This window comes from Schistocerca nitens, chromosome 5, assembly GCF_023898315.1.
Source record: "Schistocerca nitens isolate TAMUIC-IGC-003100 chromosome 5, iqSchNite1.1, whole genome shotgun sequence".
NCBI classification, from domain to species: Eukaryota; Metazoa; Arthropoda; class Insecta; order Orthoptera; family Acrididae; genus Schistocerca; species Schistocerca nitens.
The window spans coordinates 377,127,841-377,154,444 of NC_064618.1; the positions used below are offsets into that span (position 1 = coordinate 377,127,841).

The 26,604-nt window shown below is 42.7% G+C and overlaps 1 pseudogene; it reads left to right on the top strand.

Moving 5' to 3' along the window:
- The window catches only part of LOC126260464 (uncharacterized), a 52,040-nt pseudogene extending 36,504 nt beyond the window's left edge, over positions 1-15,536 (top strand).
- The last annotated feature ends 11,068 nt before the right edge of the window (positions 15,537-26,604 follow it).

The following is a 26,604-nucleotide window of genomic DNA, read 5'->3' on the forward strand; positions in this document are numbered from 1 at the left end:
CAAAAAGACTATCTTGAGGAAAATAGCAGTGCCGTCTCAAAATGTATCTGTACACTGTCAAGAGAAAGTGGAGACATGCCATATTGAAAAGAAAAAAGCTGCTAGAGCAGACAGGGCATAAGAAACAACCGTTTAGACATTTGAAGATCAAAATCATGTTGATTCAGGGGCAGAATTATTTAATATTACAGCTACCGCAAGTAGTAGTAAATCTGACTGTGATGGGTAGCTATGGTAATCCGCAACTTTGTGTCTTCTCCCTAAACCCGCTGACATCTTATCTATTGATCTGTTTTTTTTTTTCGTTGCCTCTTTTTGTGAAGACTATTTTATTACTTTGTCCTTCCCTATATAATCTGTGTGATATATTTTTATACGGAACTTTATGCCTTTGTGAAGACAGTTCAGTAGTTGAAAATGGTACAATATTTTAACTCCCGTGCGCAAAATTCAACGTAACGCCATACCTTTTTTTTTTTTTTTTTTTTTTTTTTTTTTTTTTTTTTTTTTTTTTTTTACTGTAGACGGTCGTACAATATGTGAGCAGGAACATGAATCCACCAGAAAGTGTATGGATATTCCGGAAGCGGATGAAGATTTGCAAAAGTTTAAGAATGTTGATGTGCAAGTTGGTACATATGAACAAAATTAACCATTTGTAAACAGCATTATCGGTAGTGACAGTAAATTATTTTCTGCAACTGGTCTGTACTCGGTGAAATATGTTAGCATTTTGATCTTACTTTTTGATGACATTTCTCTAGAAAGTCCAAAGAAGATCATCAGTTATGATTCTTGTAAATACTGCATTGATGTATACGTAGTGAGTAATAGAATTATTAATCCGACTGGGGAAGTTATTCTTTTCCTGGACGTGATCAAAAGTGCAACTACTATTTCGCTATAAGAAAAATATTGAAGGAAGTCCACACATTTCTCTGCTTGTTGACATCCGGGAGATGATCTGAATAAAGGCAAACAGAGGAAACACTGAATATTTATTTCTCTTCTTGAGAGCTTACGTAAATTATTTGCTATTCTTCAGAGTATTTTATGCAGAACGACTCCAGCAGACGGCAGGTACCTGAAAGATGATTTCTTCAACTAAACCCCCTCTGTTGATTCGCAGAAAGGTACAGGAGAGTAATTCTGTAAGTAGTGTCAGCGACTAATATAAAGAGAAGGAAACGGAGACAGTAGTATCTTAGATAAGCTATCTAGTTTCTACTGCAATACTAACCAGCTCCCAATTCTATCCCCCCCCACCCCCCCCCCCACCCCCCCACACACACACATACATACACGAGATAGGTAGACAGAGATAGAAGTAAAGTAGAGAGAGAAGTAAAGTAGAGGTAGAGGTAGAGGTAGAGGTAGAGGTAGAGGTAGAGAGAGAGAGAGAGAGAGAGAGAGAGAGAGAGAGAGAGAGAGGGGGGGGGGGGGAGAGCATTGGTAGTAAACACGTAACCGGTTCGTTCGTATAACTACGAACTTACACATTTCACTTGAACAATGGTATTAAACTCGTTTATTCCGGTGTGAATGAGGCTGTATGAAACACTTCGAATTTCACGCAAGTTAACGTGATATAACATACTGGAATGAAAAAGTGGCAGTTTTACAGGGGTGATAAAAAATTCACATCGTTCTTCACCACGATTTTAGTTTCTTTATTTGGCAGGATTTATTTTTGTATCAATATTTTACTAGCTTCACAACAACCACATTGAACTCTATCTCCGCGAAGTCAAGCGGAGCACAATCTTTATATAATTCTATTAGGAACGTAATAAGAAATGCTCCTCAGTAGCTCGATGTGTTTTGTGCCACTATGTAGAGGAATTAACGATGTGTAGTGTTTGGCGAAAGAGGACGGGAGGCATCGTATCAGGTCAATGAACACTACAAGCAAACTGTTGGCGACAAATCTTTTATCTTTACTATAGGACCTACTTCCTGGTAAACAATTACTCGATTTTAATGCTTCGAGATCTTACATTAGTGTCAAGGCAAAGCAGTTTCTTCATCGTATTATTAACCTATGTGAAAATGGCTCTGAGCACTGTGGGACTTAACATCTGAGGTCTGACCGAGCGAGGTGGCGCAGTGGTTAGACACTGGACTCGCATTCGGGAGGACGACGGTTCAATCCCGCGTCCGGCCTTCCTGATTTAGGTTTTCCGTGATTTCCCTAAATCGCTCCAGGCAAATGCCGGAATGGTTCCTTTGAAAGGGCACGGCCGACTTCCTTCTCCATCCTTCCCTAATCCGATGAGACCTATGACCTCGCTGTCTGGTCTGCTTCCCCAAAATAACCCAACCCAACCCATCTGCGGTCATGAGTCCCCTAGAACTTAGAACTACTTAAACTTTACTAACCTAAGGACATCACACACATCCATGCCAGAGGCAGGATTTGAACCTGGGACCGTAGCGGCCGTGCGGATCCAGACTGAAGCGCCTAGAACTGCTCGGCCTCTAACCTATGTTAAGTGCCGCATTCATTCTCCCTGATAATAGGGTTTTTACGAAACGTCATAATGACTTTCATTCTCCTAGATTTACATATGTGATATTCCACAAGATTCATGATGCTGAGGTGAAACAATAACGCTTTTATAGTAATTATAAAGCGGTGAACAAAACAATAAAACGATTGGAACTATTAGGTTTCATGTCCTGGTTGTGGCGTATACATCGCAACCAACGAAAATCTGTTCATTCACTAGCCAAAGTAAATACCTTAAATACTGTAAGTGGTATTATAAAAATTATAAGCTTAATATTATAATTATGTTCGCAGACAGAGCTATTGGTGAGGAAAATGGATACGGAATAGCAGATAGAGTTTTTACAGAGATTCATGTAAAATTATTATTATTCTTAAATAATGTTACCTACAGATAATCTGGTGATTATGTTGTATCTGGAATCATGATCAGCAATAAATACGTACTGTTCTAATGGCTCTGATTACGACTGTCGGAATGAACGATAAATCTAGAAGTGAACTGCTTTTATCCATTTTGGATATTGTGTGAATTTCTTTGTTGCGTAAAAATGCACTGAACACTGGGGTTAGTTTAAAAGCAGTTCTCACACTGCTTCAATACCAATGGTAACCACACTGATTGGCGATTGGTTACATATTTATAATGAAATTCTGTGGGATGTGAAACTAATAATTTTAAAATAAAGGTAGGTAGTCAAACGTTTTATCAGTATTCGGTTACTTCGATCCACATATTTCAGAAAATCTTCAAGTAACTCAAAATTTAATGCGGAATTAGGCTTTTGGTTTCGTTACATTGCCAAATACTGAACCGTATACAGAATGCCCTGTCATATTGAGCTAGTTATCGCAAGACAGAAAGGTGGAAGGTGTTTAGTTTAATCCCACTTTGGTAACCGATTATGCCTGGTAAAGCGGTTGTTCGAGGATACTACTTTCTTTCATGTATCCTAATTTCAATACCGATTGATGGCACCATTTGTTAAAGAGAAAACGTATCAAAGACGAAGAAGTACAGTTGCGGTCGGCGAAATTGATATTAATACTTGACTGCTTGAGGGAAAGACAAGCGATACGAGAAGATTTCCACCAAAGTTGATCCATTATTCGAACTGAAGAACTAAGCAGTTAAAAAAGGCATCATATTAACTGTCCTAATTACTTGTGAGCTATCTGGCCCCACAGCCTTGTTAAAGAAGTATAGTAAATTTTACCGTGTTAGAAAAATATACGATGTCTTCTTCGGTTAGATTTTTCTAGGTTTGTTCTTTCTCACACTACTTCAGTCCTTGTTATACGACAAAGTCTCCAGTTAAAATTTCCGGTGCCAATACTCCGAGTAACGCATAATAAAGAAAGCAATTTACAAATATAACAACAGATGGTTTCACAGAAGGTTACAGTGGAACTACTTTGGTCGCAACCGCACTATAAACAGCCACGTACATTCTAAAATTGTAAAGAAGGCCGTTGTTGAACTTCCTTTAGCCTCAGTTCCAATTTATTTCCCCCCTTTTATCTGAAACATAACGGGAACCTCCAGATTACCGAAACACCTGCAATTTATCATAAACGATGAAAAATATAAGCCTTGTCTTGTTACGCCCATGTTACCTCTTACTTAAATTCTTAATTCAATACATAGAGAGCTTTGATTAGATGGTGAACTAATAGCATTTTTAAGGCCTGGAACTTAAGGTTCCGTATGAATGGGTTTTACGATGTGACCGCCGTTTCAGTTCAAGATACCACCATAGACATTTTGTACTTGTGTGGACATCTCCTTTCGTTCTGTTTTTCTGAGAGTTATTCACAAGTTGCAAGTGAGTGACAAATTTATGAAATATTCGTCCAAAATTATGGGTAACTTAGAACCTCTAGAATCGAAAAAAAAGAAAGAAAGAAAGAAGTGCGTGCCGAACTTTGTTAACCTTGGGATGCATGAGTGTTGAGACTGACGTGAACGCTTGGCAGGGGCTTCAGATGCCCCCAATGAAATTTCTATAAATGTTGTTATTTTTCAGCTTTATAACGGTAATTATAAAAATTGTCTCTTGTAAAGGAGTGAATTCAGTTTTATAAAGCGCATCAGTAGTTAATTTAAATAAGGAAAGTGTTAAAAGCTTTGAGCATTAATTTCTGTGGAATACATTTTAATTTAATCTTATTAATTTTATTATTTTTAATATAATAACTTGTATTAGGGCTGATATTAACTAGGACTAGCACATTGGTGAAGTACAGAGCAAATCAATACGCCAAAACATCCAAATACAAAACAGATCGAAAGAAAAAGGCTAAACCGCACATTAAATAGGCACAACAAAAATTAAGCTACACAGCATTTTATGCGGATAAAGATTATACTGCCTGTCACAAAGGTGTACACGTTACTGGAAACAATCTTCACAAACAAGCACACTATGCTCGTTGCGTACATTGTTAGAACATTTTGAACACCACTGAGCAAGCTTCCTTTCCAGTTCACGGGAACACAAAAAGCATTTTCTTCCGGACATTTTTCCTTAGTGGATGATATCCATTTTCTGGTCCCTTTTGACGTCACATCTAGTTCTTCGCGAATTATAAATTTTGCTTCTGCACTCCTATGTGGATGAATAAATTCTAGGGCCAAGACATTCAAGAAAATCCTCCTTTTTATGTGATTGCCCATTGTGATATTTTAGGTATTGATTTATGAATAAACAGAACGTACTCATTCCATTACATTAGATCATAAAACAAACGGCCATATCATTGTCTGTCTTTGCAAATGTAAGTGCTTATCATTTGGTCAAGATAATTCACACCTCATTTTGTTTTATTACAAAATGAAATCATTTCGAGCTGATTCTTTCTGCGAGTCTCATCAGCTGTGGCGTCGTGATGCATGGAACTTAATAGCACCACATTCTTGTTTTTCTTGCTACATCATTCACAATAGTCACATCTGTGATTCGAAATGTTGAAAAAAGAACGTCTCGATTCTTACATTGTTTCATTTCAGATGAAATTTGGGGTTTGTTGTGACGAAGAGAACCGACTGCTGTAATGCTATCCTTCCATAAATCTTGAATCATGGGAACTCTGGTAAAGTAGTTGTCCATTGTGATATTGGTTGAACTTGCTGTAAAGGTCTTTGCCAGGGTCGTTACTACATGAGGTGCCACCTTAGCTTGATGATGGCGATCTGGATCTTTGTTATGAGTACACTAATCCACCTATACCGTGTGATGTCAAGGAGTCGCAGAGCCGAAATATCTATTCCATATTTTCCTGGCTTGCTTGGAATAAGTTGTAGAAATCTGCAACGCCCTCTGGAAGACACTAGCTGCTCATCCGCTGTGGAGTTCTCTCCTGGATGAAATCTTTGTCTGCCGTTATTTATGGATTGTTCCCACACAGTGCGGATAGCTGCCGTATTATCATCTTGGGTCCTAGTTTGTCAGGTGCGTCTATCGTCAAACCGTACGGCTCTCCTTATTTCTTGAAACCTGTTTATATAAGAAGTTGCCATATCTACATCTACATCTACATTTATACTCTGCAAGCCACCCAACGGTGTGTGGCGGAGGGCACTTTACGTGCCACTGTCATTACCTCCCTTTCCTGTTCCAGTCGCGTATGGTTCGCGGGAAGAACGACTGTCTGAAAGCCTCCGTGCGCGCTCTAATCTCTCTAATTTTACATTCGTGATCTCCTCGGGAGGTATAAGTAGGGGGAAGCAATATATTCGATACCTCATCCAGAAACGCACCCTCTCGAAACCTGGCGAGCAAGCTACACCGCGATGCAGAGCGCCTCTCTTGCAGAGTCTGCCACTTGAGTTTATTAAACATCTCCGTAACGCTATCACGGTTACCAAATAACCCTGTGACGAAACGCGCCGCTCTTCTTTGGATCTTCTCTATCTCCTCCGTCAACCCGATCTGGTACGGATCCCACACTGATGAGCAATACTCAAGTATAGGTCGAACGAGTGTTTTGTAAGCCACCTCCTTTGTTGATGGACTACATTTTCTAAGCACTCTCCCAATGAGTCTCAACCTGGTACCCGCTTTACCAACAATTAATTTTATATGACCATTCCACTTCAAATCGTTCCGCACGCATACTCCCAGATATTTTACAGAAGTAACTGCTACCAGTGTTTGTTCCGCTATCATATAATCATACAATAAAGGATCCTTCTTTCTATGTATTCGCAATACATTACATTTGTCTATGTTAAGGGTTACCACTACAGTCCTGAAATAATTCCCTTCCAGAGGGCATTGCAGATTTCTACAACTCAGTTTCTGTAATTGCCAGCTACTGGCGACATTAAAAAAAAAAAAAAAAAAAAGCATGGATTTTCTCGTTTAGGCTATTACGCAACATTTAACCTATTATAGCTGCTGAGTGTCTTTCTTCCTGATTTGTGCAATCAACTATTTCGTCTACAATATTCTTTCTGATGAAGTAACTCCAAGCATCTTTTGGTGTTTGTGTCTTTATTCCCCTGACAGGACCTGGAGAAATTTTCATTGTACTATGAGTAAGCGTTCTGCTAAAAGGAGGTGTTGTTTTTCTCCACTGAGTTCCATCGTGTCCGATAAAAAAGTTCTGCACGGTGGGCTGAATTTGATAAATTATTTTCATTTTCAGGCTGTATTGTGTTTAGTATATTATTTGTATTTGCGGTCGGAGGTTTAATTGCTACAATATTCGAATTTCGAGGCTGCACTGTATTAACAAAGCAGGCTATCCTTGGAGAGCCTACAATATTTATATTTCAAAACTCATCACTACTTCGTTCAGATTCTGTACTGTCCGACGTAGGTATGTAAGCAAGACCAATTTCATCGTCAGAAGCCGTACTAGATTGACATTCGTCCAAGCATTCGGAATTAATCGTTGAAGTGTTTGGATCATTGTAGGTAGTCTTCTTCTAGAAGTACTCTATGATTCCAAACTGTAAGAAACGAAATTTCATTGGTTAGAAAGGGAGTCTAAATATTACTTCGTCAGAAAAAGAGAGAAGAAAGAAAAACAAATTGGATAACAAACTTAATTAATTACATCAGCTATTAGGGCAAAAACTTTCACATCTGAGGTCAACTTCAACAATGAGCAATGAGCTAGATTCTAGCACGTTCTACTATTCCCAGTGCAAAAATGTCACAAGTAGCAACATTCGTAGGTGACAGAAAATCGCTTGCTGTAGTATTATATTACGATAGGCTTGGAGAGGCTTCATCATGCATTATGCGGATAGCATTAATTAAGAAAACACTGTTTTCATACATTTTTTGCTGTACTACATATAATTTAATCATGTGTCCTAATCCTGGACGTAGTTTTAACGATTATGTAAAACAGGGCCCATGTATACATGATTTTAATATGGTTAAATGGATGATTAATTCACTCTCGGGCCTAGAAGACCCCCATCATGCATCCAGGGATTAAAAATGTTTATACAATTCGTAACCTAACAGCTATCATCCTGTGGATACGTACATACAATGTAGCTGTACACATTCTTCACATTTGAGCAAAAAGCAAAAAGTGCTCCAGCAAACATGTTCCGTAACTAGGTGTTGGGCGGAAACACTTTTAGTCGATGTTTCCTTATTGCAGTTCTTTTCAGAAAAAAGGTGCATTTTTGTATGCGAAGTGGATACTGGCAAATTTCTTTGCTAATCAAACACTTGCCATAGTTAGTAGTTGCTACGAAACCTGGACATCCAAAATATCCCATCAAAGATTGATAGAAAGAAAATAAATTCAACTCAAAGGACATAAAGGTAATTAGCCATTTGTGATGTACAAGATATTTCCTGAGATACTGAAGGACTTGTTTCCCAATGGAGAAATTTACGTTTTTAATTACTTGTGAAGCGAGTTGGCAACTGAGGTCAAAAAATGTTCAAATGTGTGTGAATTCCTAAGGAACCAAACGGCTGAAGTCACCGGTCCCTAGACTTATACACTACTTAAACTTACTTACGCTAAGAACAACACACACCCGTGCCCGAGGGAGGACTCGAACCTCCGGCGGGAGGGGCCGTGCAAACTGAGGTCAGTAACACACAGTATTACGATGGGATTCTATCAGGATGTATTTGGTTCATATCCTTGTGGTGGAACAAATTTTCACCATCTGTAGTTTTAGAGCAATGCGAGGAGAAGTGGTGACTTGCCGTTCCTGACACAGCACTTTGCACCAGAGCCCTGCGTTAAATTCCAAGCCTCTTGGCCGACCGCGGTGGCCACGCGGTTCTAGGCGCTTAAGTCCGGAACCGCGCGACTGTTACGGTCTCAGGTTCGAATCCTGCCTCGGGAATGGGTGTGTGTGATGTCCTTAAGTTAGTTAAGTTCAAGTAGTTCTAAGTTCTAGGGGACTGATGACCTCAGATATTAAGTCCCATAGTGCTCAGAGCCATTTGAACCAAGCCTCTTGGTAATGTCTCATGGAGGCAGGGCATGTGACTCTATTGGTGGTTACCCCAGTCCTGACCACCCCTTTAGTTTTATTCGAGACACGTCAGCAACTTCCTGACACCAGATTGCATCAATGTCGACAACATTAAAAAAAAAAGAAAACACTCATTTCATCAACAATAACCAGTTAGCATTTACATACTTGATACGAAAGCCGCCGAAAAGGATTCCTCCTGGCCCTGTGCCAGTGTCATTGGAGAATGGAATAGGAAATAGGTCGCGCCATTTTCAGAAAGGCAATCCCAGTTTTTGGAATATGTCACTTGCGGAAGCCATGGGAAACCTAAATTAGGTTACCTGATTGGACAATGAACTATCGTCTTCCCGAATGCCTGTCCTGTGTCCTACCTATTCTACCACCTTGCTCGGTCACCTGGATACAAGTTTAGTACAATCTATGTCTTGATTTGACGACATATCTGCATATCCCTTTTCAAGCGTTTTCAGAAGTACTCCAAAGAAACCACTGATTCATGTAAAAAAGGGATCTGCTGTCTCAGTAGATGAGAGAATTACAAGCACTCACCACGGGATGAAATACATTCTTGTAAATATAAGTGCAGCATTTGTGGAATACTCCTTAATTAGTACAACCGGTTTCACAATGTAAAGTAGCATCATCAGACACATCTTAATAGCAAAACGAAATAAAGGAGAAAAAAATTAAAATTATGTAGCCAAGAAGTCAACTGAAATCAGTAAGTAGCTATAGTGAAGTTCAGATACTATACGAAATGGGCAATACCCTCAAGGGAATGTGGTACAGAATAAGCAGAGTAATCACACTCAAATAATTTACAGAGCAACACAGAGATTATTGCACACGTCTATCACTTTGTCAAGCCTCCTTTCAACGTCCTTAAAGGGAACGATGGTCAAAATATAAGTGGCAGAATAAAGGAGATAGCAGTGGTATATGTCTCAAAGTCCTAAAAGAAACATGGAGGATAATATAATGAAACTGTATCAACCGGACCAAAATGGTAACCGCTGAAGTTCTAAAGAGAAACAAGGAGCTTAACATAACAAAGTATATCAGCCGGACCAAAGAATGGGTAGAACTCGTAAATGTCCGGAGGAAAATAACCACATTATAGTGTAGGGCCGTGCACGATAATATGGTTATATTCTTTAGGGTGAACGTGATACAATCACGAATTTGGTCCATTCCTTGGTCCCCTTGCTCTACTTTTATTATATAGTCTTCTTGTTTCTTTTTAGAACTTCAGGCATTTACAATTTTAGTCCGGTTGGTATACTTTTATTATATTAGCTGCCATGCTTGTTTTTAGAAGTTGGAGTGTTCATCATGGCCGTCTCCTTTATTCCTATATTCATATTTTGACTATCGCTCGTTTTAAGGATGTTTTAAGACAACTGGACTGAGTGTGATGGGGTGTTTAGTAATCTCTAAGTTTCACTGTAAATAATTTAAATGTGAGTATTCTAATTGTGTACCCGTTTCTCTTGAGGGTTATTGTCCATTTCGTATGTTACGTATTGGAACTCTTGGCAAAAATTTTAATTTTTCGTTCTATCTTCATTTCTTTCTATTCAGATGTATCTTATAATGCCACTTTAGGTTGTGAAACCGGCTTTACCGACAAAGGGTTTTTCCATCAGAAGTTGCGTTTTGTTTGACAGTAATGCATTCTTACAGCTGTGATTGCCAACAGAAGAACGTGAGCTGATAAAATACACCCTTGTTTGCAGAACATGAAGCACCGAAAACGATGTACCGTATTCTTTAACAGTTTTCGAAATATTAGTCGTGTCCCTGCTACGTATAATACTCTGCGTAACTTTTAAATTAAAAAGAAATGACATAGTTCAATGAAAGGCGTACCCTACACAGTTACACATGACCTCATCGCTGAAAACCCATGAAATCATTGAAAACTTACTCTTATGAATTTCAATAAATACACGGCTGTAAGTAAAGCACCTCGTGTATGAGAAACATGCTACAGGCGTTGCGCAACATCCGCTAGTCTTTTCACCCGCAGATCTTCTTCCAGCGAATTTTAAAACAACGTAAACCGTTTTAAACAGATACCTATGGCCGTACCGTGACGGTAGGCTTTCGTCTGGCCTGAAGATACTGAAGAGGCACCTCGAAATTTTAAATTAATAGAATAAAAATGTATATTACGAATACATATCAGTACAACGCAGCGTTTCATATCGTAAGTTAAAACCTCCCCTCGTAATTACTGAAACTGATTTTGAAACTTCTTGCATGCCGTTAAGTGTACATATACATCGTTTATCAAAAGAACGTTAATTGTGCCTCATTTGAACGTGCTACACTCCTCATCGTAATAAGTTCCGTATTGCCTCCTACTTAAACATCTATTTTATATCGAATAGTAAGTGGGTGGTATGTTTACAGTAACATTAGGATACCACGAAGCGAAGACTCCAGTGGATGGTGTGTAATAGAACAGCGTGTATGTTGCTCTGGGCCAGAATTCCGCAATTACGTAATTAACCTGTGTTACGGCAAATGAAAAAGAAATGACTCAGACGTAAGGTTACTTGGCATTAAACTAACATACAGGCATTCCGTTTAGAACAACAACAATTATTAATCAATTTAATGTGTAAAGTATATAAAGGGTTTTCAACTATTATACGTACAAGCGAAAGGGCCGTCTAAAAAACAATGAAAGAGACAAGCGATCCTAATAAACTTAGGTCCAGAAAACAATGATCTCCCGTAAGCGAAGTATGCAAAATTGTAGCTGCCATTATTACAGCACTGTTAGTGCCTAAGGCTACCTTTATTTGGGAACACTGCAAATGAGGAGTAAATTACAAGTAATAAGCCTTCCTCGTTTGATTTTACCATCATTCCAGAAACCTAAGTACTCATAAATAGCGTTTAGGCGAGTAGTTTATCAGTCGTGACTCGGCATTAACATGACCTGTAATGTTCTCCGTCTTGATATCTTTTTTTTTATGTTGGGATATTTAATACATTCCAGCCGCGTTCAAAATGTTGATGATGTCCGGGAACTCATTGTAGGTGGTTGTCAGTGCATTCGGAGAACGCTTGGGATTTCCGAACTTGTATCGAAGCGTCATTTCAGGTGAGCGATGGCCTTGTGAAAGGCTAGCTATAATGTTTTTGCTGTCTGTAGATTAGGTCCTCGGAACTCTGTTAGAAACTATGTACTCAGTTGCAATACGTCATACCAGGAAAGCCGTTGGTTCCCGGACATATGTTTATTAGGATTATTTGCTTGTTTCATTGTCCTCTACTTGTACCTTTCGTTTATACCTACAATAGTGCAACGGCCTGTACACGAGAGACAGATTATATTTGGCACTTCATTAATTACTAGCAACTCTTACCGCACTCTGTAATATAATTCAGAATATTACCGATTACGAGTTTCTGCCTTCATGAAGTCTGATAAAAAAAAATGGAGAACGGTGATATAACAATGGTAAACCTATCCAGCTAAAGGCTAACTTTACAGACAATATAACAGTGACCAATAAGGACAACTTGCCTGATGGCCATAACATTCAATTAAGAGTGTTCTGATACGATTATCATAATACATGCCGATAGTGGGCGCTGGTGGTGGGGGTAATGTAACTGTCCACCATTACAGATTCATTACTTTAAAAAAGAGTGTTCATAACCTCATTAATAAAAGTGTTTTTACATGCCTAAAGTGTATAACAGTAAAACAAAAGGTATAATCAATAAGTTAGAACGGTATTTATCCTTAAAATCAGAATAAAATGTCTAAAAGTGGTATGTTATGTATTTGTGGAAAGCCTCTTCACATGACGATGCAAACAAGACAAGACGTTGTGTGAAAAGTGGTATTAGAGACTATTCACATTTTAAACTATTTAGGCCTGCCGCGGTGGCCGCGCGGTTCTAGGCGCTACAGTCAGGAACCGCGCGACTGCCACGGTCGCAGGTTCGAGTCCTGCCTCCGGCATGGATGTATGTGATGTCCTTAGGTCAGTTAAGTTTAAATAGTTCTAAGTTCTAGGGGACTGATGACCTCCGACGTTAAGACCCATAGTGCTCAGTGCCATTTGAAGCATAAACTACTGAATCTGACACGCTGGTGACATGTTACCTCATCACCAGCGCCCTCTAGTGGCCCTCAAGCTATCGCTAATACCTCTTCATGTACTGGTGTGTATACACCATGTGGCGTTGACACTCGTAACTGACAATGACAAGAATATGGAACGAAAATTAAAGATGTGCGAAATGTGCTGGGTGTATCCTAAACGTTTTTGGACACGCTTTTAACCTTATGAGGGTGGGTGACTCGTCCATGATTTTTGTGTGCCATCAGCAAGCCTGATATCCCCAGATAATTATTTCAGCTTTCCCCTCATCTTACTTGAGCTGTAATTTACATTTTTACATGATCTGCCCATGTCTCCACTATCTTAAAGGACTTAAGGTGGTGTGATCGCGCGTGTCACATCGACGAGGAGACCGAGGCTTTTGTAATTTTTTATATTTATAGCACGTGAAGTGCAGTACTCAAATATCAATCAGCAAAAGCAGTTCGATGTAACTCTCAAAAATTCTCGAGATAATCAACTATGGAAGCTTTCTTAACGTCTTTAATAGACTAATTCAAGGTGAGTTTTTCTGGACTGGTGTGGTCAGATCCTCTCCTACCACCTCTGTGCGTGGGTTTGATCCCCAGGGCTGGCAAAAATTTGAGCAATGGTGCATGTTCCATGAACAGTTCCCTCAAGCGTAAAAAGCGTAAGGATGAAAAGATTTAATTAGCGGTACATTTTTACCGCAAACAACCTTTTATTAAAGGTAAGTAATTAATATTTTATGTTTGGAATGAAAGCTTGATTTTGGTGTTCAGTACGAAATTATAAACATGGAAACGCGCCTGTCGAGAAAAAAGTTGGTTTTCTCGAGAATTTTTTATAGTAGCAGTGAATTGTTTTCGGAAATTAATATTTGAGCTCTGATCTTAAAGTAACACATATATAAAACACTACAAAAAACCGATTGTTGTGTGGTCCACGTGTGAGTGAGACTGGGAGACAGTGAGTGCACTCTCGTGTAAGCTGTAGTCTTACATGATTGAGAAGCTCTTAGACGTTTTAATCACATTCGTTTCTACTAATGTTGCTTAGGGTGCTGATAATCCGCCCCCGGTAGCTGAGTGGTCAGCGCGACAGACTGTCAATCCTAAGGGCCCGGGTTCGATTCCCGGCTGGGTCGGAGAATTTCTCCGCTCAGGGACTGGGTGTTGTGTTGTGCTAATCATCATCATTTCATCCCCATCGACGCGCAAGCCGCCGAAGTGGCGTCAAATCGAAAGACTTGCACCAGGCGAGCGGTCTACCTGACGGGAAGCCCTCGTCACACGCCATTTCATTTCATCACGTCTTTGAGCGCCTACTAGACGCTGACACACACACACACACACACACACACACACACAGAGAGAGAGAGAGAGAGAGAACATTCTTGTACTATTACATTTCTCTGCAGGCTCGATCTTCAGCCGAATAAATAATTGTATTCATATCAGCGTTTTTGCATTTTATTTTAACAGACCTGAGGATGTCAGAAAGACGAAAACGGTAATACTGTAACTTTTATAGCAAAGAACAGTGAAGGCAGACAGTTTTCAGTAACACAATCGTCAAGTAGATCGCTTGTACTGGCTCTCATTTTTTAATCACAAAGCAGCCATATTATGGATATCAGCACAGCCCCGCCGGATAGTAGCATCGGCGTGAGCATGGTGCAATATCACTGCGGATGTATCCGTGTATATCTAGATATCAACAATTTGGTTGTACAGTATATCGGAGGATAAGAGTTCGAGTCCATTCGCTGCCAGTGCCGCTACAGCGTTGCAGAAGCCGCCGTGACGCGACCCGAGTGTTCGCTCGGAGAATTTCCAGAGAGGCATGTGTGTCCCCGATCTGCTTCCCGCGTGGGGGCGGGCAGCGCACATTCGTCACTCTTCCGAAACCAGATCCGCTGGCTGCGAGCCAGCGGGGATACTGGACACGCAAACATCGCCGCCGATACACGGACGGCCACTCTGCGGCGCTGACGTCTCGAGTTCCGGCAGCGAGCCAACAACAACAGCGCGGTCCTTCGGCGGCGGCGGCGGCGGCGGCGGCGGCCGAGCTTACCTGCCTCCCGCCTGGACATGGCTGCAGGCCGGCGTCCACTTCGCGCCCCGCGCTCTCCTCAGCCCCCAGGTGCGGTGGCGTCCCACGGCCAGTCACGCACGGCAGGCGCTGCACGCCGTTGCTGCGCAACTCGCGACCGGCACAGACTGGCACCGCGACCGGCGGGCCACCACCGCGCGCCGCGCCGCCCGTGCAATCCTATTACGGCAGCAGGGCTGCACAAAGGGAGGCGCCCGTGGGGCCTCTTAATGCCGCCACCGACACAAGGCGAGCCGCCTTCCTGCGTTGCACCCACATCGCACTTTGTCCAAACACATTCCATTCCTTCAGTAACTGCTTCCAGTATGACCAGTTCCAAATCTATTTACAACACTAACAAGGAAACCTCCCCATTGAACCTCCCTCAGATTTAGTTATAATTTGGCACAGTGGATAGGCGTTAAAAAACTGAACACAGATCAATCGAGAAAACAGGAAGAAGTTAGCAAAATACACAAACTGAGTAGTCCATGCGTAAGATACGCAACATCTAGGATACTGTGAGCTCAGGAGCGCCGTGCTCCCGTCGTTAGCGTGAGCAGCTGCGGAACGAGAGGTCCTAGGTTCAAGTCTTCCCTCGAGTGTAAAGTTTGCCGGCACGGTAGCTCAGCGTGTTCGGTCAGAGAGCCGGTTGGCCTCTGTAATAAAAAAAACTGTGTGGAAGAATCAACAAGCGAACGTGAACGGTTGTCATGTGATGTCCGCAACGACCAAACACAACGATCAACAACGAACAAAAAAAAAAGTCTTCCTACGAGTGAGAAAAGTTTACTTTCTTTATTTTCGCAAAGTTATGATCTGTCCGCCCATATCTCGTGGTCGTGCGGTAGCGTTCTCGCTTCCCACGCCCGGGTTCCCGGGTTCGATTCCCGGCGGGGTCAGGGATTTTCTCTGCCTCGTGATGGCTGGGTGTTGTGTGCTGTCCTTAGGTTAGTTAGGTTTAAGTAGTTCTAAGTTCTAGGGTACTGATGACCATAAATGTTAAGTCCCATAGTGCTCAGAGCCATTTTTATGATCTGTCCGTTCTTTCATTGACGTCTCTGTTCACTGTAATAAGTTTAGTGTCTGTGTTTTGCGACCGCACCGCAAAACCGTGCGATTAGTAGACGAAAGGACGTTCCTCTCCAATGGGAACCGAAAACATTTGATAGTAAGGTCATAGGTCAACCCATTCCTCCGCAGGAAAACACGTCTGATATATTGTATACGACACTGGTGACGGCATGTGCGTCACATAACAGGAATATGTTGTTGACCCACCTAACTTGTACACTTGGCGAATGGGTAAAAAGATGCTTCTGCCTTGCCCGATTTAGGTTTTCTTGTGGATGTGATAATCACTCCCAAAAAAGTAATGAAAACATAAGAGTTTCTCACATAAACTGCAACAAATGAATGCAACAGTTTCACAGTCGCACAGTTTTCCCTGTGCTCTGTCAAAACATATGTTTTTAACGTTTTCAAATTTTTCCGTGTGTAGACCGTCAAATCCTGCATATGTACAAGCAAATCTGAACATGTCCTGGAATTTGTGTGTGAGTGCCTGAACTTTGATAACTGTCTGAAAATAAAAAATTAAACTTTTCACTCGTTGGAAGACCTGAACCAAGGACCTCGCGTTCAGCAGCTGCTCACGCTAACCAAGGGACCACGGCGCTCCTTAGCTCACACTATCCCTTATGTTGCCTATCTTGCGCACGGACTACTCAGTTTGTATATTTTGCTTATTTTTTCATACTTCCACACAACTTGCTCCTTTTTTTCGATTTACCTGTGTTCCGTTTTCATGGCCTATCCACTGTGCCAACTTATAACTAAATCTGAGGGGGGTGTCATGGTGAGTTTCCCTTGTAAGTGCGGTTCACATTGAGATGATGTGCATGCCATACGACACATTGCAATAAAGGCCACACGACGCTTCGGTCACCGGTGCGACACACGTATTACTACTGGGATGATACTATGTGTGACACGACATCCGGTTCGACTAGCCGTACAACGAGCAACAAGACAGCACGCATTGCATTTCTGTTTGTGGACGCCAGCCTACAGCCATGTCCAGGTGGGAGGCAGGTAATCCTGTCCGCTGCCAACGGAAACGCTGTTGAGTGTAAGGGAGAGCAATGAGAGAAGCGTTCAATGATTTTCAAAATAAGGTAAGCTCAACTACTGTGGTATGAACGGGACATCGCTCAAATGGTTTAAATCATAACTAACTGGAAGGGTGCAGAAAGTTGAAAGAAGCAGTTCATAGCCAGCCGCGAGGGCCGAGCGGTTCTAGGCGCTTCAGTCGAGAACCGCGCGATTGCTACGGTCGCAGGTTCGAATCCTGCCTCAGGCATGGATGTGTGTGATGTCCTTAGGTTAGTTAGGGTTAAGTAGTTCTAAGTTCTAGGGAACTGATGACATCAGATGTTAAGTCCCATAGTGCTCAGAGCCATTTTTTGAAGCAGTTCACATAATATGCAAAAAGCGTCATTTCTAAAAAAAGAAATATGTGTGAAATCTTATGGGACTTAACTGCTAAGGTCATCAGTCCCTAAGCTTACACACTACTTAACCTAAATCATCCTAAGGACAAACAATCACACCCATGCTCGAGGGAGGACTCGAACCTCCATCGGAACCAGCCGCAGTGTCCATGACTGCAGTGCCCAAGACCGCTCTGCTAAACCCGCGCGGCGTGAGTTCTCAGACTGGGGAACTATTAAGAATGGGGTGCCGCAACGTTCCGTCTTGGGTCCTCTGCTGTTCTTAATATATATTAGTGACTTGCCATTCTATATTCACGAAGATGCAAAGCTGATACTACACTCCTGGAAATGGAAAAAAGAACACATTGACTCCGGTGTGTCAGACCCACCATACTTGCTCCGGACACTGCGAAAGGGCTGTACAAGCAATGATCACACGCACGGCACAGCGGACACACCAGGAACCGCGGTGTTGGCCGTCGAATGGCGCTAGCTGCGCAGCATTTGTGCACCACCGCCGTCAGTGTCAGCCAGTTTGCCGTGGCATACGGAGCTCCATCGCAGTCTTTAACACTGGTAGCATGCCGCGACAGCGTGGACGTGAACCGTATGTGCAGTTGACGGACTTTGAGCGAGGGCGTATAGTGGGCATGCGGGAGGCCGGGTGGACGTACCGCCGAATTGCTCAACACGTGGGGCGTGAGGTCTCCACAGTACATCGATGTTGTCGCCAGTGGTCGGCGGAAGGTGCACGTGCCCGTCGACCTGGGACCGGACCGCAGCGACGCACGGATGCACGCCAAGACCGTAGGATCCTACGCAGTGCCGTAGGGGACCGCACCGCCACTTCCCAGCAAATTAGGGACACTGTTGCTCCTGGGGTATCGGCGAGGACCATTCGCAACCGTCTCCATGAAGCTGGGCTACGGTCCCGCACACCGTTAGGCCGTCTTCCGCTCACGCCCCAACATCGTGCAGCCCGCCTCCAGTGGTGTCGCGACAGGCGTGAATGGAGGGACGAATGGAGACGTGTCGTCTTCAGCGATGAGAGTCGCTTCTGCCTTGGTGCCAATGATGGTCGTATGCGTGTTTGGCGCCGTGCAGGTGAGCGCCACAATCAGGACTGCATACGACCGAGGCACACAGGGCCAACACCTGGCATCATGGTGTGGGGAGCGATCTCCTACACTGGCCGTACACCACTGGTGATCGTCGAGGGGACACTGAATAGTGCACGGTACATCCAAACCGTCATCGAACCCATCGTTCTACCATTCCTAGACCGGCAAGGGAACTTGCTGTTCCAACAGGACAATGCACGTCCGCATGTATCCCGTGCCACCCAACGTGCTCTAGAAGGTGTAAGTCAACTACCCTGGCCAGCAAGATCTCCGGATCTGTCGCCCATTGAGCATGTTTGGGACTGGATGAAGCGTCGTCTCACGCGGTCTGCACGTCCAGCACGAACGCTGGTCCAACTGAGGCGCCAGGTGGAAATGGCATGGCAAGCCGTTCCACAGGACTACATCCAGCATCTCTACGATCGTCTCCATGGGAAAATAGCAGCCTGCATTGCTGCGAAAGGTGGATATACACTGTACTAGTGGCGACATTGTGCATGCTCTGTTGCCTGTGTCTATGTGCCTGTGGTTCTGTCAGTGTGATCATGTGATGTATCTGACCCCAGGAAAGTGTCAATAAAGTTTCCCCTTCCTGGGACAATGTATTCACGGTGTTCTTATTTCAATTTCCAGGAGTGTATTTGCCGATGATACAAGTATAGCTATTTCACCCAACAGACAAGAATTAACTGGTGAAATTGTAAACGATGTTTTTCAAAAAATCATTAAGTGGTTCTCTGCAAATGGGCTCTCATTAAACTTTGACAAAACACAGTACATACAGTTTCACACAGTTAATGGAATGACACCATTAATAAATATAGTCTTCGATCAGAAATCGGTAGCTAAGGTACATTATTCAAAATTTCTAGGTGTATGCATTGATGAGGGGTTGAACTGGACAAAACACACTGAAGATATGCTGAAACGTTTGATTTCAGCTACTTATGCTATTAGGGTCATTGCAAATTTTGCCGATATACATCTCAGTAAATTAGCTTACCACGCCTATTTTCATTCTCTGCTTTCGTATGGCATCATATTCTGAGCTAACTCATCATTGAGTAGAAGAGTGTTCATTGCACAAAAGCGTGTAATCAGAATAATTGCTGGAGCTCATCCAAGATCATCCTGCAGCCACTTATTTAAAGAGCTAGAAATCTTAACTGTAGCCTCACGATATATATATTCACTTATGAAATTTGTTATTAACAATCAGAACGAATTCAAAAGTAATAGCAGTGTACATGGCTACAACACTAGCAGAAAGGATGATCTTCACTACTCAAGGTTAAATCTAACTTTGGCTCAGAAGGGTGTAAATTATCCTGCCACAAAAGTCTTTGATCACTTACCTTATAGCATCAAAAGTGTGACAGTCATATAGCATTTAAAAGGAAATTAAAAGAATTTCTTAATGGCAACTCCTTCTACTAATTAGATGACTTTTTGGATATAGTGAGTGGGTAATTTCCCCAACCTCCACAAAAAAATTAAAAATTAAAAACATGAAGTATCATGTAAGATTTTGTGTAACGCAATATCTTTTATAGACACCTTTTATTAACCTGACATGTTCCACATCATTACGAAGTGTCGTATTCATGATCTATGCAACAAGTACTAATCTAATCTAATCTAAAGCATTGTAAACCGACCTGAGTAAAAACCATAACAGATTTTGTTCGTATGTAAAATCAGTAAGTGGGACAAAATCATCTATTAATTCTCTCAGCTACCACACTGGCACCGAAACGGAAGATAATAGAGAGAAGACCGAAATACTGAATTCGGTCTTCCGAAGTTGTTTCACTGCGGCAGATCGTAACACTGTCCCTCCTTTCAATCTTCCTACGAACGTCTAAACGGCAGGTATTGAGATAACCGATCGCGGAACTGAAAAGCAGCTACAGTTGCTTACTATTGGGGCGTCAGGACCAGATGAGATAACTGTAAATTCTATCAAGATTATGCGAAAGACATTGCTCCTCTTCTAGCAGTAGTTTATCGTAGATCGCTTGAGCAACAAAAGGTACCTACTGACTGGAAAAAAGCGCAGGTCCTTCCCGTTTTTAAGGAATGCCGTAACACAGAGCCACACAATTATAGCCCTATATCGTTGACGTCAATGTGTTGTAGAATACTGGAACATGTTTTATGCTCAAGAATTATTACGTCCGTGGGAAATGAACATCTCCTCTAGAAATATGAACAAGGATTTCGCAAACAGAGATCCTATGAAACTCAGCTCGCTCTGTTCGTTCCTGAGATCCACAGTTCAGTGGACAACGGCGCTCAGGTTGATGTCGTGTACCTTGATTTCAGTGAGGCATTTGACACAGTCCCGCATTGCCGTTTAATGAAAAAAATACGAGCTTACGGAGTATCGGAGCAGCCTTGCGACTGGATGCAAGACTTTCTTGCATATAGTACTAAACACGTCACTCTTAACGGAACAAAATCGACTGATGTAAAGGTGATACCCTGAGTACCACAGGGAAGTATGATAGGACCGTTGCTGCTTACAATATACAGGTTGTCCCACTTTTTTGACCACCATAAATAACTGTTTGGCCAGATGCAAATTACAAAATATTTCAAGCAAATGTTCTTTTGTCGTCAGGGAAACATGAATAAGCATGATTGCCTTCGTTGTGGCTTGGTTTTTTAAATGGCAGCCTGTATTTTTTATTCGGTAATTCATTTCCTCTCCTAAAGACCTATTTCCAAATGTAGTTGTCGAAAGTATTATGGCGAAAGTTCGTAATGAAATTTGGTGTATTAAAACAGATTCAATACACCAAAGTGAATGATTCAGAAGTTAGAACCACACACAACTATTATTTCCAGGATGTTGAAAATACTGCAGAATCTCGCTCACATACTTACTTTTTCGTTCCAAAACTAATAAGAGTTGATATTTTTCCAAAAAAATAAATAGTGTGGCTGTGGGATCCTACATGGCTCGGGTCTCGTAATATGCGCTACATACGCCACGTGGATAAACTACGTCTAGCTGCAAATACTTGATATTTCTGCATGTGAACAGGTAGACGCCTTCTTCCTTGATATCCGAAAGTCATTCGACTGTGCATCACATTGTCGGCTAAGATCCGAGATACGATCATCAGGAGTGTATGATACTAAGGTGAATCTTCGTAAGTATGCCACAGGTTCCCATGAATGTTTTCCTATTTGAACGTAGTACAGTATACCTGAATGTGAGAGCACAATAAGTACGAAAGTTACGTTGGATGTCCCCAAAGGAAATTTTCTAGGAACAGTAATAAAGAAATTTGAAAACAGTTGTTACCAAAATTCGATTTGCAAGATAACATCCGCAGCATTATGTGTTTCCTGACGGTGCTCTTGTGCACGGGATAGTTTCATCGTTCGACGATTCTAAGGAGATGCGTTGATGTGGAAGATCCGTAACCTAACCGCATTTCTCCTATGATTTATTTATTGCAGTTCTCTAAGTATACCGTCTCACATCCGATTATTTAGGTATTCAGACTTTCTGTAATGAAGATGATTTTTACAAGAGACTACAGAATGAACATCGAATGAAAATAAGAAAAAAAAACCTTACGTATCGAAAGGGTCGGTTATAAGTTTGGTGTTTTCTGAAATTGTCTCTCTTGCTATTAAGTGACGGACGATGGGGTCCTTGGTTACCGTGGGAGTAACTGTAGCTTAACATGAGGACTAAAAACTATAATACTGATCACGCCGTATGAATATCAGCAATCTTATTTCCTGCTCCGCTCACTTCTTGAGCAAAGGAAAAATGTTCGTCTACATGCCATCGCACCAGCCTTAGGCAATTCTCATCATCGCTACCCAAGATAATGGAGGTAGCATTGTTGTGGCACGGTCTTCCTGTAATACGAATTATCCGAATTTAATCAACAGAATTTCGCCATGAGAATGTAGCTTTTCTCTCAGAAATCCCCATTCAACTTCCAGCAGAATCCGAGTTACACCATCGTATTTACTGTCCCGGCATTTTGCTATACTAGTATCGCTAATCTGAATTAGTTCGTTGTCTGCCGCCACGAATGTTTGAAGGGGGCTCTAGGTGCTGGAGCAGTTTTCTAGTACTTGTGGATTTAACGTCTCGTATGTGATTCCCTTTAAAATATGTCCCACTTTCTGGGATAGTGTCTACAGCATTTCGTGTCGTGATATAAGACTCTTAAACCCACACATATTAAAAAATTGTACATACACTCCTGGAAATTGAAATAAGAACACCGTGAATTCATTGTCCGAGGAAGGGGAAACTTTATTGACACATTCCTAGGGTCAGATACATCACATGATCACACTGACAGAACCACAGGCACATAGACACAGGCAACAGAGCATGCACAATGTCGGCACTAGTACAGCGTATATCCACCTTTCGCAGCAATGCAGGCTGCTATTCTCCCATGGAGACGATCGTAGAGATGCTGGATGTAGTCCTGTGGAACGGCTTGCCATGCCATTTCCACCTGGCGCCTCAGTTGGACCAGCGTTCGTGCCGGACGTGCAGACCGCGTGAGACGACGCTTCATCCAGTCCCAAACATGCTCAATGGGGGACAGATCCGGAGATCTTGCTGGCCAGGGTAGTTGACTTACACCTTCTAGAGCACGTTGGGTGGCACGGGATACATGCGGACGTGCATTGTCCTGTTGGAACAGCAAGTTCCCTTGCCGGTCTAGGAATGGTAGAACGATGGGTTCGATGACGGTTTGGATGTACCGTGCACTATTCAGTGTCCCCTCGACGATCACCAGTGGTGTACGGCCAGTGTAGGAGATCGCTCCCCACACCATGATGCCGGGTGTTGGCCCTGTGTGCCTCGGTCGTATGCAGTCCTGATTGTGGCGCTCACCTGCACGGCGCCAAACACGCATACGACCATCATTGGCACCAAGGCAGAAGCGACTCTCATCGCTGAAGACGACACGTCTCCATTCGTCCCTCCATTCACGCCTGTCGCGACACCACTGGAGGCGGGCTGCACGATGTTGGGGCGTGAGCGGAAGACGGCCTAACGGTGTGCGGGACCGTAGCCCAGCTTCATGGAGACGGTTGCGAATGGTCCTCGCCGATACCCCAGGAGCAACAGTGTCCCTAATTTGCTGGGAAGTGGCGGTGCGGTCCCCTACGGCACTGCGTAGGATCCTACGGTCTTGGCGTGCATCCGTGCGTCGCTGCGGTCCGGTCCCAGGTCGACGGGCACGTGCGCCTTCCGCCGACCACTGGCGACAACATCGATGTACTGTGGAGACCTCACGCCCCACGTGTTGAGCAATTCGGTGGTACGTCCACCCGGCCTCTCGCATGCCCACTATACGCCCTCGCTGAAAGTCCGTCAACTGCACATACGGTTCACGTCCACGCTGTCGCGGCATGCTACCAGTGTTAAAGACTGCGATGGAGCTCCGTATGCCACGGCAAACTGGCTGACACTGACGGCGGCGGTGCACAAATGCTGCGCAGCTAGCGCCATTCGACGGCCAACACCGCGGTTCCTGTTGTGTCCGCTGTGCCGTGCGTGTGATCATTGCTTGTACAGCCCTCTCGCAGTGTCCGGAGCAAGTATGGTGGGTCTGACACACCGGTGTCAATGTGTTCTTTTTTCCATTTCCAGGAGTGTATTTGTATGTTTGTATGGTCCTCATCTTCTCCTAAGCCACTGGACGGATGTCAACCAAATTTGGTACAGGTATCCGATACTATCAGCCACCAATCTCTGTCTGAGTAAGAACTACCTACTTCTTATAGTTCAGGAACTGTGACGTTATGAACAATGAGATGACTGAGAAACTGCCGCACCATGAATCACGTTTAAATTTATTATTTCTGTGCTACTAACTGTATTCTCGATAAATTTCGCAGATACTACCCACACATACCGCTCAAAACACAATTTAGTATACTGCTGAAAGTACCTGCTTAAATACATCACACACAGGGTTAAAGAGATGTGACGTCATAAATACCGGCACATGTGAAAAAACGCCGCGTCATGCATGAAGTTTTAACACATTTATCCTTTACACTCAAGTCAACTTAAGAGAATCCCTCACACCTGGCAGCACTTTTGACAGATCTCAACTGCCAAGCGCTAACTGCTGTAGGAGAAAACGACAGCTGTCTGTTGCATTATGAAGAGACTTTGCACAGAGACATTTGGAAAATTGCATTGTATCACGCGCAGCATCAGCACTTACGCACTTGTACTTAATGAATGTTTCTTTGTACGACTGTTTTATAATTTCAAAGGAGTTTCCAACAATACATGGAAATGAACCGTTTCTGCAGAAAACTGGCAAAATGATTACCCGGGCAATGCCGGATCTGTCAGCCAGTACTTAAATGGATTGGCTGTCTTCAGACGTTCACACTACGATCCTCATAATCTCGTACGTTTTGGACACTCACCTTTATTTAAACACACAATCTTGTGATTAACCACATTTAAAGAGAAGTGTCATTCAGTAGATCATGTGGAAATTAAGACTGCTATCATATCACTGGGTCGAGCTCTGGCGTCAGACTGACATGTCGCCACTCTTCTCTGGAGCTGCCTCCATTTAAGAGCGACTGTTGTGTTCCATTTATTATGTCAACGCTGCAGCCATAAGCTAACTGCAAATTATCTGATCGAATGTGTCAATAGTGCCATGGTATCTCTGGTAACACGTATCCAATACCGTTTGCTTATGCTCGTGACAAGTGCTTTGCAGTTGTGTACACCCTTACATAAGCAGAAACAAGTCACGTTCTACCGGATTCTTCTGGCCAAGCGCCAAGAAAAGCAGCAGGGCTTCTTCAGCAGCCTTAGACCAATAAAGCGGCCGAAAACATAAGTTCATCAATAGCGTCTGGTGTTGATAGCCGAATGCCTTTTCTTTGTTTGAAATGTCATCTTAAAGGGCTTTCCGGGCAAGTGTAATTAATGGTAATTGATGCCTAGTCAAATAATACTGGAATTCTACGAGTGTATGAAAATTCGCTGCTACAGAGTTCCTCTCAAGACGTCAAACCAGTGGCAGTGCTCCGCTTCACATATAGGATGTTGACAGAGATAACAAGTACAGCCTAGATTTGCTTTCGATGTGTTCAAAAATAATTGAAACGGCTCTAAGCACTATGGGACTAAAGATCTGAGGTCGTCAGTGCCCTAGACGTAGAACTACTTGTACCTAACTAACCCAAGGACATCACACACATCCATGCCCGATACAGGATTCGAACCTGCGACGTTAGCAGCAGCGCGGTTCCGGACTGAAGCGCCTAGAACCGCTCGGCCACAGCGGCTGGCTCATTCGTTGAGTAGTTGCTTCTTTTTCGACTACTGACATTCAGCTACCCATACTTTAGTGCAAATATATCTCACGTCTTGCTATGCATTTTTGGCGGTACAGAATTAGTACTTTCTCCAAGAGACGACCTGCAGATGAAGTATCAACAGCCACATTTAGGGGGTACTTATGGAAATTTTATGACCTTTTTAATTATATGTTATGAAACATCCACCTCAATATGCATCATTCTGAAGGCTTATAGCCTACCCTCATTCCCAGGAACCCAGTGCTTCAGTTGTAGTTTCATTGAGGGCAAGTTGAATGTTAACGCTGTAACAGCCCTGTGCAGCAAGCTTGATGGTCTATGTTTCGTTGCAGTTATGAACCATATTGTCCGCTGGGAACCAAGTGTTGCGTATCTTCAGAGCGTCATTTGATACGTTATTCGGTCCCTGAGAGGAACCAGTAACATGTATACTATTACGTAAGGAAAAATATGCATA